Consider the following 14,396-nt stretch of genomic DNA (forward strand, 5'->3'; position numbering starts at 1 on the left):
GTTAGATGGTAAGCCAAAAAATTCCAAAAATAAATGTAAGTTTTTGTCTGTTTAAAATATTTACCCACTGAGAAGTTTTGTTTTTTTTTTTTTTCATTCTGTCTGCCTATTTTCTTATGTATAAGAATTTAATGTATTATTGTAATTGGTCTTTCTGACTTTAGTGTCCCTCACCCATCCGTCAAATTAATCCATTCTTTGTGAATGCCTTCCTTACAAAATTAATTTTCCTCTGGGAGATCTTTAGGAGTTTCCCACTGCTTATAAAAAGTCTTAATTTCTTAAGCTGAAGCTCACCAGCCTTAACATTCCGCTTACAGGTTTCTCAAACACTCTGCTTTTTCTTTCTACAAATATTCCACCCTGTTTAAACTGAGCTGGGTTCTCCAAAGTATGTTCCCTCAAGCAGACATGGTGAGGAGTTGCATGGGTCTCCATTCTACTCTGCCAGTAGGCTGTGAGCTTTGTGAGTCCAAAGCTTTCTCCATTCCCCTCTGATTGGGTTTCCTCCTCTTTCAAATGGGAACAACTCTGCAATAATAATTACACGTACCCTCATAGGAATGTTTTAAAGTTACATAGGATAATAGATACAGAGCAACATGTTTTAAAGTTACATAGGATAATAGATAATAGATACAGAGCCCAGCACTGCTAGTTGAGGCTTAATAAATGCGAGATCTCATACCACTTGCTTTACTGAGTTCATATATTCCCCAGAAGTACCAGTGAATTGCTCAAGGTCACAGTGAAATGCCTGTTTTTGATTATGAAGACAAAATGAGAAGAGAGATTGTGTCGATTTTGTGGTCAGGAGCAAGAGTTCCAGCTTCAGCTGGTCTGGAACAGGTTCTAGTGTTGCTTCTTTTCATCTGGGGGACTGTGGACAGATTAGTCTCTCATTTTTGATGTGTAAAATATGCAAAGTATTCCTGTTCTGATAGTGTATTGAGGGAGGATTAATGAGACAATGCATGTCATTTACCTAAAATAATTTCAGTAAGTCTTGATAAATGTTATGTATTTTTATTGTAATTGAAAAACAAGTCTTTTGTTTAGTAGATGCCAATGTAGATTTTTAAAATGAAGCCATTAATGTAAAAAAGCATTTTTACCTGTTATTCTTGGCATTTCAAGTGTTACTTAAGGCTTTAATTCACATTTCATAAAAACTTGTTTTTTATTTCTCTAAAATACAGTTCTTTGTCCATTACTAAGCAACAAAATCTAAGGTCTTAAGAAATCCCATTCATTGTTAAACCTTAGTTTTACTGTTTTCTGCATTCTGAGGAACAAAATGGAAAGTGAGTGATTCTAATAACTCCTAACATATTCATGCCCTTCTCACAATTGTATCTAAAAAAATGTCATTTGTAGGAGGTATTATTTTCTTGGCCTTAACGTATTTACCTGAAGAAATATATTGTATGTGTTTGTATACCTAGATGTCTGTTATTAGGAATATTTTTAAGTTTTCATATGTTAAAATATTGTACAATATCATTGAGTACTTTACTGCTATAGAAAATGTCTTCTTCCTTAAATCACTTCTCTCTGATTGTTGTTTCTCTTCCTTCCTCAGTAACCCAAACTTGACATACCTTACTTTTCCTTCCCTTATCAACATAAGCTTTTTCTTTTAGTTGTATGATTTCTAATTCCTAAACAGTTTTCAAATTCCTTTTCCCTTATTGGTTCGACTACTCCTCTCCTAGTTCAGGGCCTCCTTAGGCCCTACTGCAGTGGCCCCTGACTTCCTCTATACTGTTCTTCCTCTGTGAAAAATAGGTCTACCAGGACAGTTCTGGTTAAAAACCATCCCTGACTGTCTGTGCTCAAACTCCTTGACATGGATGGCATATACACACAGAAACTTCTGCTCCAACTCTGCTCCCATATGCCTTTAATATTTTGGCCATATTAAGCTACTAGAAGTTCCAAAAATGTACCCAGCTTTTGTGCCAAGCCATGGCATGTACCAGAAATACTGGCAAACTTCTTCTACTTATTTTTTACATTCTAATTCCAAATGTTACTTTCTCCATGAAGGCCTTCTATAACCTTTCTCCTTCTAGCATTCCAGAGTAAATTAGTGGCTTTTCCTCTGTTTTGAAAGTAATTTGCGTGCATCTCTATCAAAAGACTAATTCTGTTGTATTTTAATTGTTTATGTGTCCTTTCCACTAGGAAGACCATTGTGATATTAGAACTAGCATCTTATTCTTTTTTTTTCTTTTGGTACTCCCAGCTCTTAGCACACAGTACCTATACAATAAATATTTGAGGAATAAATGAATAGTAAAAGTATAAATGAACTTGATAAGAAATTGACAACTAACCTATGTACTCACTGCTAATTATTTCAGGCATAATGTGATCAAGTCTGCATTCTAAATTACCTTTTTATTCTTGTCATTAGATGCTGATTAAAGAATATACTAAGCATTTAGTTTCCTAAATTGAGTATATCAATATTAAATAAAATGAAGCCATATAGAGTAGTGGAGAAAGCCTGAGCTTTATCATTTGTAGAACCTAGAATTTGAGTTCTGGCTTTCCAAGAAATAACTAGGAAATTTGGAACAGGCTACATAATTTTTCCAACGGTTTGTTTTTTTTAATCTGTGTAAAGAAACTAAAAATATTAATGTCTACCTCACCATCTGTCCATAAGAATCAAATGAGACAAATATATTGAAATTTTTTATAAACTATTAGAGACTGGATGTTTTTAATTTAATATTTTGGTAGGTTTAAATTTATAGTCACAGTCACAAACTCTGATGTGCCAAAATGTAACTCTAAAAATCTACTTTTACCTAATGTCAAAGTATCTCCCAAGGTCTCATTTTGTTCTTGTTAAATGTATATATCCTTGACAAATTTATCAAGTCACTTTTTGTCTAAAATAGTCTTTGTCTTTCCTTCTCTACACTGCTGTGTGTGTGTGTGTGTGTGTGTATGTGTGAGTGTGTGTGTGTGTCACATACATTGGGTGTGGGATACCTTATCCTTTAGGCCCTTCTTTTCCTTTGCTCTCTGGCCTCTGCTGAGCTGAGGTATCCAACCACTGGGTTAGCCACCATCACCATCGCCTCTATCACCCTTAACATTTCTATATATTGTTACTTTCTGTATGTTGTTACTTTAGCTCAAATGTCATAGTATTTTATGTTCTCATTATCTCAACTCTCCATCCCTAAAGATGCCCATCTTTTCAGCACTTCATGCTCACCTCAGAGAGTTTTAGTTCACAAACTTTCACAAAGAACTATGGGATATGAAGAACTCTGTGAGGTGGCTCTTGGCCCCATGTCTATAGAGATCTCCTCAGTTTTTGCTCAGATACCAATTGTAGATTTGGGGTAGTTTTTTAAAGTTTATTTATTTATTTTGGGGGGGGGAGGGGCAGTGAGAGAGGGAGAGAGAATCCCAAGCAGGCTCCATGTTGTCAGCACAGAGGTAGTTGTGGGGCTCAAACTCACAAACTGTGAGATCATGACCTGAGCCAAAATCCAGAGTCGGATGCTTAACTGACTGAGCCACCCAGGCGCCCTGTAGATTTGGGATGTTTTAAGAGGCTTGTAAACTTCTAGGGTTATATTTTTGGGAAGATAAGCACAAGCCCTGAAGAGATGCCATTAATGCCACTTGGATATTTCTGTCCCTTCCACCTGAGATTTTGATCCGAATAATGGGCTGATCATTACCCACCCATGGTATCCATACTCCAGTTTTGTTCACTTTGAATCGTTCTGTCTTATATGGTAAATGCCTGTTTCCTTTGGGATAGGAAGTCAGGTATTAAGTCATCAAATACTTGTTGGTATTCTGTGGCTGACAGTTACAATCTTTGCCCTTTCTCCTAGCTTATTCTTGATAGTTAATGTCCAGCTTTTGAAATTCCAAGAAAAACCTTTATCTCAACAGGTATTTGGCTTTCTGACTATTGTGCCAGATAAGGGCTTTGAACACTCTATTTTGAAATTTAAGGCTGAGCAATAACTTCTTTGTTTTCAGCCATATTCACTCTCTCCCCCTAAAATGAAGGCCAGTGGCTCCACAGTTGCAGGGGACATAGGAGGTTGTAGACAGGGAATGTAGGAAAGAGTATTATCCATAAAGCATCTCCAAATATTACATGGTCATAATATTATTAGTCTGTGCAATTTAGATTCTGTTTCTTTAAAATAAACCACCAATTATATCCCACAATTTCCTCAAAAAAGTAAAGTAACAAATTTGTTTGTTCTGTCTGTTCTGTATCCCCAAGTAGATCAGAAATTGAAGACAAAAGCTATGCTTAACTTTCTTTATCTACAAACCGGGTATAATAATGCCTACCCTGTCAAGTTACTGTGAGCATTAAATGTGATAATATCTGTAGAGCACCCAGTTAATTCCTAGCATGTGGTAGGTGGTCATTAAGTTAGCGCTCTACTCTTTCTTTCATCTTGTATTCTTCCATAGCTCTTAACAGAGCTAATCAGCGGTCAGAATTAGCAAAGTCTAATAACATTAGCAATGATGCAGTACTAACAATTGTTGCTTTATCAGCCAGCTATGGTGGACTTTTGCAAGTGTTACAGAAGCTTTAGAAAACATGATATTTTGCACAAAAGAAGCCTACTTTACCCCCAAAATTGTTGGCAACAATGGGCTTTGGAAAGTTTTTCCCGGAAGTCACTACCACAATAAGTGATACACTAGTATAAAATTGACTGGGATGTAATGTGAAGATATGTCTTTGGAGCATTTAGGAAGTAGTGGATCTTATGTTCCAGGTTTCTAACTTGATGGTATGTCCAGTTAATCCTGACAATGCCAACTATGGTATTGCATCTGCCCACAGATGTTCTGTTCAGCTCTTAGCATGTGCAGTCCTAAGCAGCTCATTAATCCTGGCCTAATATCAAATATGAGCTAATATCAAAAATATATAAAAGATATGATCTTTGTAGAAATTTAATCTCTTTTAATTCTGTTACTTTTACAGAGTTGCAAAAATTGGAAAGAAAATAAATAAGAAAACACTTTAAAATATAAGATGCAGTAAAATATCATAGATAATCATTTATTAATATTATTATGTGAAGAAGTAGTGGTTAGAAACTATAGGTATTTTGCTTACAAGTAGAAAATCTTAGCCATACATAAACTGAAGTTTAATTTTCATCAGACGAAGATGATAATCATTAATTGAAATGGGAAATAAACTGTAAGAAATCCTATGAAAATAGCAGGATAGAATCTTTGATCTTTGATTGTGGATAGCATACCAGAGGCTGTGGTCAGCAGTTATAGGACTTCCATTGCTTTCCTCCTTGCAATTTTCGAGATTTCTTCAAAATAAATGGGCAGAACCAAAAACAGTGATAATCAATGACAAAAAAAGATAGCATGTTCAATTAACACGGAAGATCACTTTACATACATTTTAGTTCTTTCTTTATGCCAGTATCTAATGTTAGGAGCATTTTATGTTGCTGCTACATAAAAAGGATGGGGGTAAGAGCTATTTGGCAGAACAGTTGTTTTCTCATAGATGTCAAGAGGAAAAATCTCTCTACCCAGCAAACATAAATCATACATGCTTTGAAGTAAAGCTATATGATCCTCAAATAATCTCCCTATAGAAAAGTATAATAAAAACGATAGCTTCCATGATGGATTTGTTCTATGGACATTTATAAATCTGATCTTTAGTATTTTGACAACTCCCTCTGATTTCACAGTTTTTCATAACTTGGTATCACAAAGATAAATATTCTTTATTTTTCTATATTAACTGGAAATCCACCAAAAATCTAATCTGTGATTCAGGATGGATGATCAAGTGGTACTTAACTATCCATTTCTTCATCCAATTAGAACAAAGAAAAATTAGATAAAGAAAGAATGGACATTTTTTATTTTTATTAATAAGACATTAGCAAATTTATCCTATCTATCTGTACGATATCTCTGTAAGGTTTATCTACCATTTTCCCTCAGTAATACACAATCTTTCCTCATATCTTTCTGTTGGCAGTCCTCCTTTTATTTCCCCCTTTATCTTTTCTGTCTCTTGTCCTGTAAACACTTATTTAAAAATATATTAATCTAACCATGTTCCCTATGTACAAGGAACCATGTCAAGTGCTGGGGATGGCCTTAATTTCTACTGTTAAACACTTTACTGTCCAGAGGAGCAAAGGCAATTATGTTACTTTGCACCACGTGCTGTGATAGGGTGGTATAGTTTATCTTGCCTCATATGCTCTTCCTTTCTCTTTCCTCCTTCCCTGTCTTCCTCCCTCACACACGCACACACACACACACACACACCCCAACACACAAGACACAAACCAACCCTCATACCATTTCTCTTCAGTCTTTAAACAGGAACAGATGTGGGCTCCTGGGTGGCATAGTCGGTTAAGCGTCCGACTTCGGCTCAGGTCATGATCTCACGGTCCGTGGGTTCGAGCCCAGCGTCAGGCTCTGTGCTGACAGCTCAGAGCCTGGAGCCTGCTTCAGATTCTGTGTCTCCCCTCTCTCTTTGCCCCTTCTTGGCTCACACTCTGTCTCTATTTCTCTCAAAAAATAAATAAACATTAAAAAAATTTTAAAAAGAACAGATGTTCCAAATTAATGAAAGTTTTAAATGAAATTAAATCATTATGTAAAATCTACTGATTCAAAAGAACATAAGAACATCACTTGAAAAGGATCAAGAATAACAAATTTAGAGCAATTATATTTCATTCCTAACAAAGGAATAACAAGAGAAAAGAAAGACAGAATAAGCAATATTTTCTCCCAGAAAAGCTGACTTTTTGGCAACACTTGATCGTTTTCATAACTTTTGAGTTTTAAGTCATCCCATTGTAAGTACTGAATGCTAGCCTACACCACTGTCAATTTTCTATCTAAAGGGCAAAGATTGCCTGATTTGACTTCATGACTGAATTTATGGCAGTGAGCATTTAGGGGGCACTGTAGAAATTTAAGAACTTATATTGGAAATAGAAATGCCAAGAATCCTATTTTTAGATTTAAAAATAACAGCTAACATTTTCATTTATCAGGCATATGTTAGTAATGACCAACATGTACTTAAGTTTGCCAACATCTCTAGAAGAAAGGGAATTTTATCTTCCCAGTTTTACTAATGAGGAGAGTGTAGGTGTGTGATTGGATAGGATAGTGATTTTCTCAGAGTCTTATGAGGTGGAGCTAGAATCCAAACCAGGAATCCTGACACTTAAATGCTACCTCTTAATGCCTCATAAAAGTTTCAGTTTTTTAAAATTTTTACATGATATTTTTAATTAATATCTCATTTTATTCTGTGTACAGGTTTTTCAAAAAATCAGCTTTTTCAGAGAATGGAGTTTATTTAGGTTTGTAGTATGTAGCATGTAAGAAAGGCTGAGTAAATGAAGCATAGAAAATGAGAATTCTATAATTTGGATCATTTAAAAAGTTGATTATTCTTAGAATTTTAGTTGAGAAAGAATCATATTCTGTTTTAAGCAAATTGGCGAAAAGTAATGTAAGTTCATGACCACAGTAGAATCCAAGTGGTTTTAATAATAACAAAACTATATTTGGATATCTAATACTTGTTTTGTATTGTTCTGCTTTTAGAACCAATCCATAGGTAGTTAATGAATTTTTCATATATATTCTTAAGGAAATAGTAGCTACTGAATAGCTATTCTTTGATTTTTTTCTTTTTTTTTTAATTTTTTTTAACGTTTATTTATTTTTGAGACAGAGAGAGACACAGCATGAACGGGGGAGGGGCAGAGCGCCGACCACGAGATCATGACCTGAGCTGAAGTCAGACGCTTAACCAACTGAGCCACCCAGGCGCCCCTTCTTTGATTTTTTTCAAGTGTGCTGACAATTTGAGATGTCATCAAGAGACTTGGTGTGTAAAATAGAATATACAATATATTTTTCTAAACTCTAATATCCACATATTTTTAAATGTCCTTTCAGAGTAAAACCAAATTGCAACCTAAGGAAATTTTAAAACTTAACAGAACACAACAGTTCTCATTTCTCCTGTCTCCTTTTGCTATTTACCTTTAAGGCATGCACATTTTACATAGACTGCACATGGCATTCATCTCTTCTTATTTAAACACAACTTGGTAAGCCTGGTGTTCAGAGCACAGGTTTTGTAGTCAGGTGAACCGGACCTGACCTTAAATCCTTGTTCTGGTTTTCATCTGTGGAAGTGGAGACTGTGGACTTCTTACAGCCATGAGCACATATAGCTGGCCCTATCCCTTAACACAAGCTATCCACAGCCCCCATCTCCAGTCCCTTTGCCACTCATTAGCTGGGTGAACTTGGGAAATTTTCTTAATTTCTATGAAGCCTAATTTTCTAATTTGCAAAATGAGAATAACAGTACTTACTGGGGCCTGGGTGGCTCAGTTGGTTAAGCATCAATTCCTGGTTTTCTGCTCAGGTCATGATCTCATGATTCTTGAGTTCAAGCCCCCTTCGGGCTCCACGCTGACAGTACAGAGCCTACTTGGGATCCTCTCTCCCTCTCTCTCTGCCCCTCCTGCACTCACACTTGCTCTCTCTCTCTCTCTCTCTCTCAAAATAAATAAACTTAAAAAAGGGCTGACTGTTGAGAATTATGATAGTTAAATAATCTAGAAAGTGTACTATACTATGTATAAAGTACAATAACTCAGAAAGCGGTAGGAGTTATTACAATCTATAATTCTTGTTGTCTGTATAACATTCTATGAACTTGATATACAACATGACTAGTCTCTTCCTGAAGGTCATTCAGGCCATGCAAACATTTTCTCTAATGTCAGTTATGTTCAAAGTACATCTTTGTGGACACAGTTTTTTATCCCTGTACTGACTAAACTCATTGAAATAGTTTATTGGAAGTGAAATTCTTATATGGTTGATTATGAACGGTTTTATGACTCTTTATGCGTACCGTCAAATTGTTTTCCAAATGGATTATACTAATGTTGGGCGCTTACTGTGACCAGTTTTATTTGGCAAGTGTTCCAGAATACAAACACTAACAATAAATGCAATTGTATACTCTTCTTCAAAGGAACCCTTAGGAAGGCTCTATTCTGATGCTAACAATTCTGTTATGGCTCCTAACGGTCCTGAAATGCCTTTGGAATTACTCTTATTACTTGCTTCTCAGGACTTGATATTGAATTCTCCCTCTCCTCAGCATCCTATATCTTATTCATTACTAAGTCCTGTCCATACTCTCCATACAGATTTTCATGCTCGCCCATGTTTTTCTCTGCTTATTGTCAATGCCATAGTCTAGATCCTCATAATCTCTGGCCTGAAATATTCTGATAGCATTTTACCTGGTCTCTCTGCCACCCCTGTCCCCCCACCCCCTTGCACTAAGTCATAGTCTCTGGTGCCAGCAGAATCTGGTCAAATCCTGCATTTATTTTTCATTCATTATGTTGCTTCTCTCCTCAGTGACTTTGCTACCAGTTTGCCTGGCTAACTCCTACTCAACCTGGAGGAGGTGTTATTTAAACTATCTTAAAAGATGAGAAGGAGTCTTACATCATTCTCTTTTAATATCAACATACATAGAAGATGATGTCACTGAACCTAAAGAGAATTTTATAAAAATGATCAGTGTTAATTTTTGTGATAGTTGTCATGTATCAGGCACTATTTTAAACATTTCACATGGATTTATTCATTTAAACCTCACAACTGCTTCATAAGATAGGTACTATCATTGTGTCCGTTTTTCAAATGAAGAAAGTGAGGTATATGAAGCTTAAGTAACTTGCCCAAGGTCTGTAGCTGGTAGTGGATTGGGCGAGTTTCAAACCCAGGAAGTCTGGCTTTTAACCAGTACAGGGCAGACAGCTGCCTGACAACTTATATCTTTTTCAATAGTAATTATTGCAGCTGCTAACTTTAGAGCATTATTCTCCCTACCTTGGTTTCCTTGCTCTAATGGTGCAGTAGACACTACCACACGTGGTAAATTTCAACCTATTCTGGCTTTACTGCATGTCGGATGTGGTGAAAATGTGTATCATGTTATTCATTCCAACAACAATTAACTCTTCCAGATGGCACTTCAATATTATATGATATGATGACATATTATGAAATCTGTATAGATATCCCATCCTTTGCTTCTTTTGAAAATATTGAACTACAATATACTATTTGACTTTTCAGTAAATTTTCTTTAACCTGATTAGCTTTTATAATAAAGCACATGTTGTTATTCTGAAAATATATTTAATAATGTATTCAGTAAGTGATTGCCTACTCTTAGGATATTAAACTGTCTCATAGAGTAGCTTGTATGGTGTGATTCGACATGAGGTTTTACTTGCCTTTTACTTGACTCTTCTAAGTAAGAAGAACGTGTCCTCAATCACGCACACGTGGATGGTCGTACCTGTGGGTCTACATCTGTAAGAGAAGGACTGGCCAGGTACCTTAAAGCAAACACTTTTTTTTTTTCTGTTCTGAGTCCAGTGTTTCGTCATAATAAGAGCACTTAGTCTGTGCCACGCATTATTCTAACTACTGTACTAGGATTGCCCCCTTTGCTCTTCACAGCAAAGCTAGTGTCAGTATCATTTTTAGATATAAAATTAAAAACCTAGAGAAGTTAAGTAACTTGCTTAAGACCACACAGCACATTAAATGGAGAAACCCGAACAAAAACTCTGACCATTTGATTCTAGAGACCTTATTGTTAACCACTGTGCAACAACTGTCTGGTAGAATGTCTCTGTGCCTAGATTTCTGCATAGAAATCTAATCATACTTACTGCTTCACAGAGCTTAACCAAGGCACAAGCAAGCTGGCACATAATGGATGCTTTGTATTATGGAGATAAACCAATGGATAGAAACAGCAGTATCTGTTGAAGTGTCTCAGAAAGATAACCTGTTTTATAACTAAATAGTGCTTATAAATACATTTTCAGCTTTACTTGGAATAAAAATAAACTTTCTTCTTCCATCTCAGTTAACAGGATATCAGGCATTTGGATCTGTGGGAAATTTGTTACTAGGTTTAGCTAAAACCTGGAACACATATTCTCATTTGGAGTTAAAGCTTACTTTTAAGCATCTCCTCACGCCTATTTTGAGCGCAGAAATGGAGTTCACCCACAAATGTACCTTTCGACTCAGTTATGAAGTATGTGGTTATAACGTAAGCAGCATTTCCTTCCCCTCTTTGACTGGTGTAAGAGCTGCACATAATTTACACTGAGCTGGTTTGGGAACAGGCCGGTGGCGTCACTTGGTGTGTTGGCGAAGCAGGCAGATTAGCTTCAAAAATTAATTCAAATTTTCATTCGCTACCTTATAAAACTGAGAAATAGAAACCATAAATACTGGTATCTTTCATCAGTATTATTATAAAAGGATGTTTTTCTGATTCAGTATTACTGATACTACCTGGCACTTGGTCAGTAATTCCCAATTTGCTTTCATAAATATTATCTTACTTAACCTTCACAGAACTCTGTGTGGTTTGTACTATCAGAGATTCCCAGCCAAGTTGGGATGGGGTTAACAAAATCTGGGGCTTTAATCTGTAAACCAGAGTTCTTTCTATGGTACGTGCATTAATTTATTTCATTCATGCAACAAATATGTATTGAGTAATTAGTATGTGCCAGGACTATTCTAAGACCTCAGGGTAAAGCACTGAACAAAATAGTCAAAAATCCCTGTCCTCATGGCTTATATTCTAGTTAGGGGGTATGGCATAAGACATGTTACTGTGATGAATCTAAAAAATAAGTACTTTATAGAGTATATTGGAAATAAAAAGTATTTCAATATCAATAACTGATGACCTAGTTAATTAACTAATTCATATCCAGATATGCTTTCTTAAGCAGAACATGTTGAGTATTTAATTCTGATTTTGATATACAGCCTTGAAGCTTAACACAGAATTTCTGAATGAATACATGAAAGAATGAATGAGGTAGAGACATGAAGATCATTAGATTTGGGGAATGGCTGTGTAATTTCTCTATCGATTGTGGTGTAACCGATCCAATCACTTATTTATCTGACAAATAATTATTAAATATTACTGTTGGCCCTAGAGATAAATATCAGTCAAGAAATGCCTGGCCTCTGCTGTCAGAATGTTAACAGTTTTGTGGGAGAGACGAATAAAACCAAGACAAGCATTATAATTTTATGATGGGGAAATTACATGGTGACATCAGACAGGAACATACTCATGTAACCAAGACTCAAAACGAGGGTAGATCTGAGTGGAAGTGACATTTACATTTTGGGATGAGAAGGGGAAAAAGCTGGAGAGACAGTCATGGATTAAGGGGAAGAAATCATGTACAAAAGTCCAGAGACCACAAAGATTGTATTTAATTTTCTAAACTATTAGGATCCATTATCATTTAAAGGGCTTGGGTTCTTAGAGCCTTTAGAAGGTAGGAAAATTTACTGTTTTTCCTACCTTTTCTAACCTGTCTGTCCCCTTCTACCATATAGTATAAATATAAATTTCCATTAAATGAGACTGATATAATTTAAGTAATAAATCTTCCAGGTTTAATTCAAACCCCAGCATCAAGCACAGTGTATCTAGCACCTAGGAAAATACCAGATCCATAATAAATGTTCAGTAAATTACTGTAGACTGAAAAGTGGTTATTGACTTGAAACCCCAAAGTGAGTGAGTGCAGAAAAGATACTAAGAAGAAATGTGTGAGAAGCAATCTGCTAGACTGACTTAACTATTTCAGATGATGTTCATTTGCCTTTAACTTCAATGTAGACTGCTAGCATATTAAATAAAATGATATATAAAAAAAACATGTAGCAATGTGATTGCTTTCCTTATAATTACCACTTTTGCAAATAGAATACTTTTGTGACTCATTGAGCTCATTTCAATCATAGTCATAGAAAATAGGGAGAAAGAAAGAAAGAAAGAAAGGAGTACTTGTCAGGAAAAACAACACTAGGGAATGTTCTATGAGGGACTGTTCCCAAAAACCAAATGGAGTTTCACATGCGTTGATATTTATAGCTATCTTGTAAGGTAGATGTGATTACCACCATATACTAAATAGAGAAAATAGAAGCCCAGAGGAGTAAAGCAACTAAAAAGAAATCAAAGAAACTTACCAAGAATTGGGAAATAACAGAACTCTAATTGAAATCGAGTCTTCTGTTCTCATTATATGTGTCTTTCCATTATGTCAAGAAATGTTTAAGGCAGGCTCAGTATACATACTCTATTAGAGTTCTCTAGAGAAAGAACCAACAGGAGATAGATAGATAGATAGATAGATAGATAGATAGATAGATAATGTATGTGTATATGTATTTGTGTGTGTGTGTGTGTGTGTGTGTGTGTGTAGAGAGAGAGAGACAGACAGACAGACAGAGACAGAGAGGATTGATTTCAGGAATTCACTCACGTGAATATTGTGGAGGTTTGGTGAGTTCAGAATCCTATGGGGTAGGCCAGCAGGCTGGAGACTCAGAGAAGTGTTTCAAGAGAAGGGTGTAGAGCTATTTAGCCATGTTTTAAGTCCAAAGGGAGTTTCTAACAGAATTCCTTCTTACTTGGGGAGGAGGTCAGTCTTTTTTCTATTAAGGTCTTCAACTGATTGAATGAGGTCCACCCACATTATGGATGGTGATATATTTATGCAAAGTCTACCAATTTAAATATTAATTTACCTCATCCTAAAAAACACCTTCACAGAAACATCCAGAATAATGTTTGAACAAATACCTGGTCACTGTAACCCAGCCAAGTTCATACATAAAATTTACTATCACAAATACCAAGGTGTTTTCAGCCAAAATGTACTAAAAGATATTGGATGTAATGGTTAAGTGAAGGATGCCATTATCAAAGTCAGTGATCCAACATTGTTTACAAATTTTGCATTCTTTAGTATTTGTACTGGACGTTATTAACTTTGGCCCCATTCAGGAGTACTTGTGCACGCTCTCTCTTATTCGCATATTTCAGACAATTTCACAGTCACCATGGATTTCATATACTTTGCTCACACACTATTTTTTTACCTGACCTGGCATGGCAAATGAAACATAATAATTGCCACAAATGTGCCTCAAGCTCTAGGAAGAGTCTCTATAGAGAAAGTAGAAACAGACAAACAGGATGTATTGCTCTTTTCAAGTGTGAGGTAGAAATGATCTCAGTCTTACAAGTGAGGAATCAAAGGACCAGAGAGGGTAAATCATAGGCCTAGGATCACAGGAATAGAATGCACATGTGGTTCACACTAATTTCTTTTGGGTGTATGTGTCCTTTTACTTTTGCTACATTTACCAAGAATCCTTGTGCACACCTGGAGAAGCACACTGGCAGCTTTCTGCATCTT

General features: G+C 35.9%; 1 protein-coding gene across 3 annotated transcripts in view; it reads left to right on the forward strand.

Annotated features, from left to right (window-relative positions):
- LRRC7 (leucine rich repeat containing 7) overlaps nt 1–14,396 on the forward strand; it is a 553,650-nt gene that overhangs the window by 17,654 nt on the left and 521,600 nt on the right. The gene's annotated exons all lie outside the window — the stretch shown is intronic.

Source organism: Prionailurus bengalensis, chromosome C1, assembly GCF_016509475.1.
Source record: "Prionailurus bengalensis isolate Pbe53 chromosome C1, Fcat_Pben_1.1_paternal_pri, whole genome shotgun sequence".
NCBI lineage: Eukaryota > Metazoa > Chordata > Mammalia > Carnivora > Felidae > Prionailurus > Prionailurus bengalensis.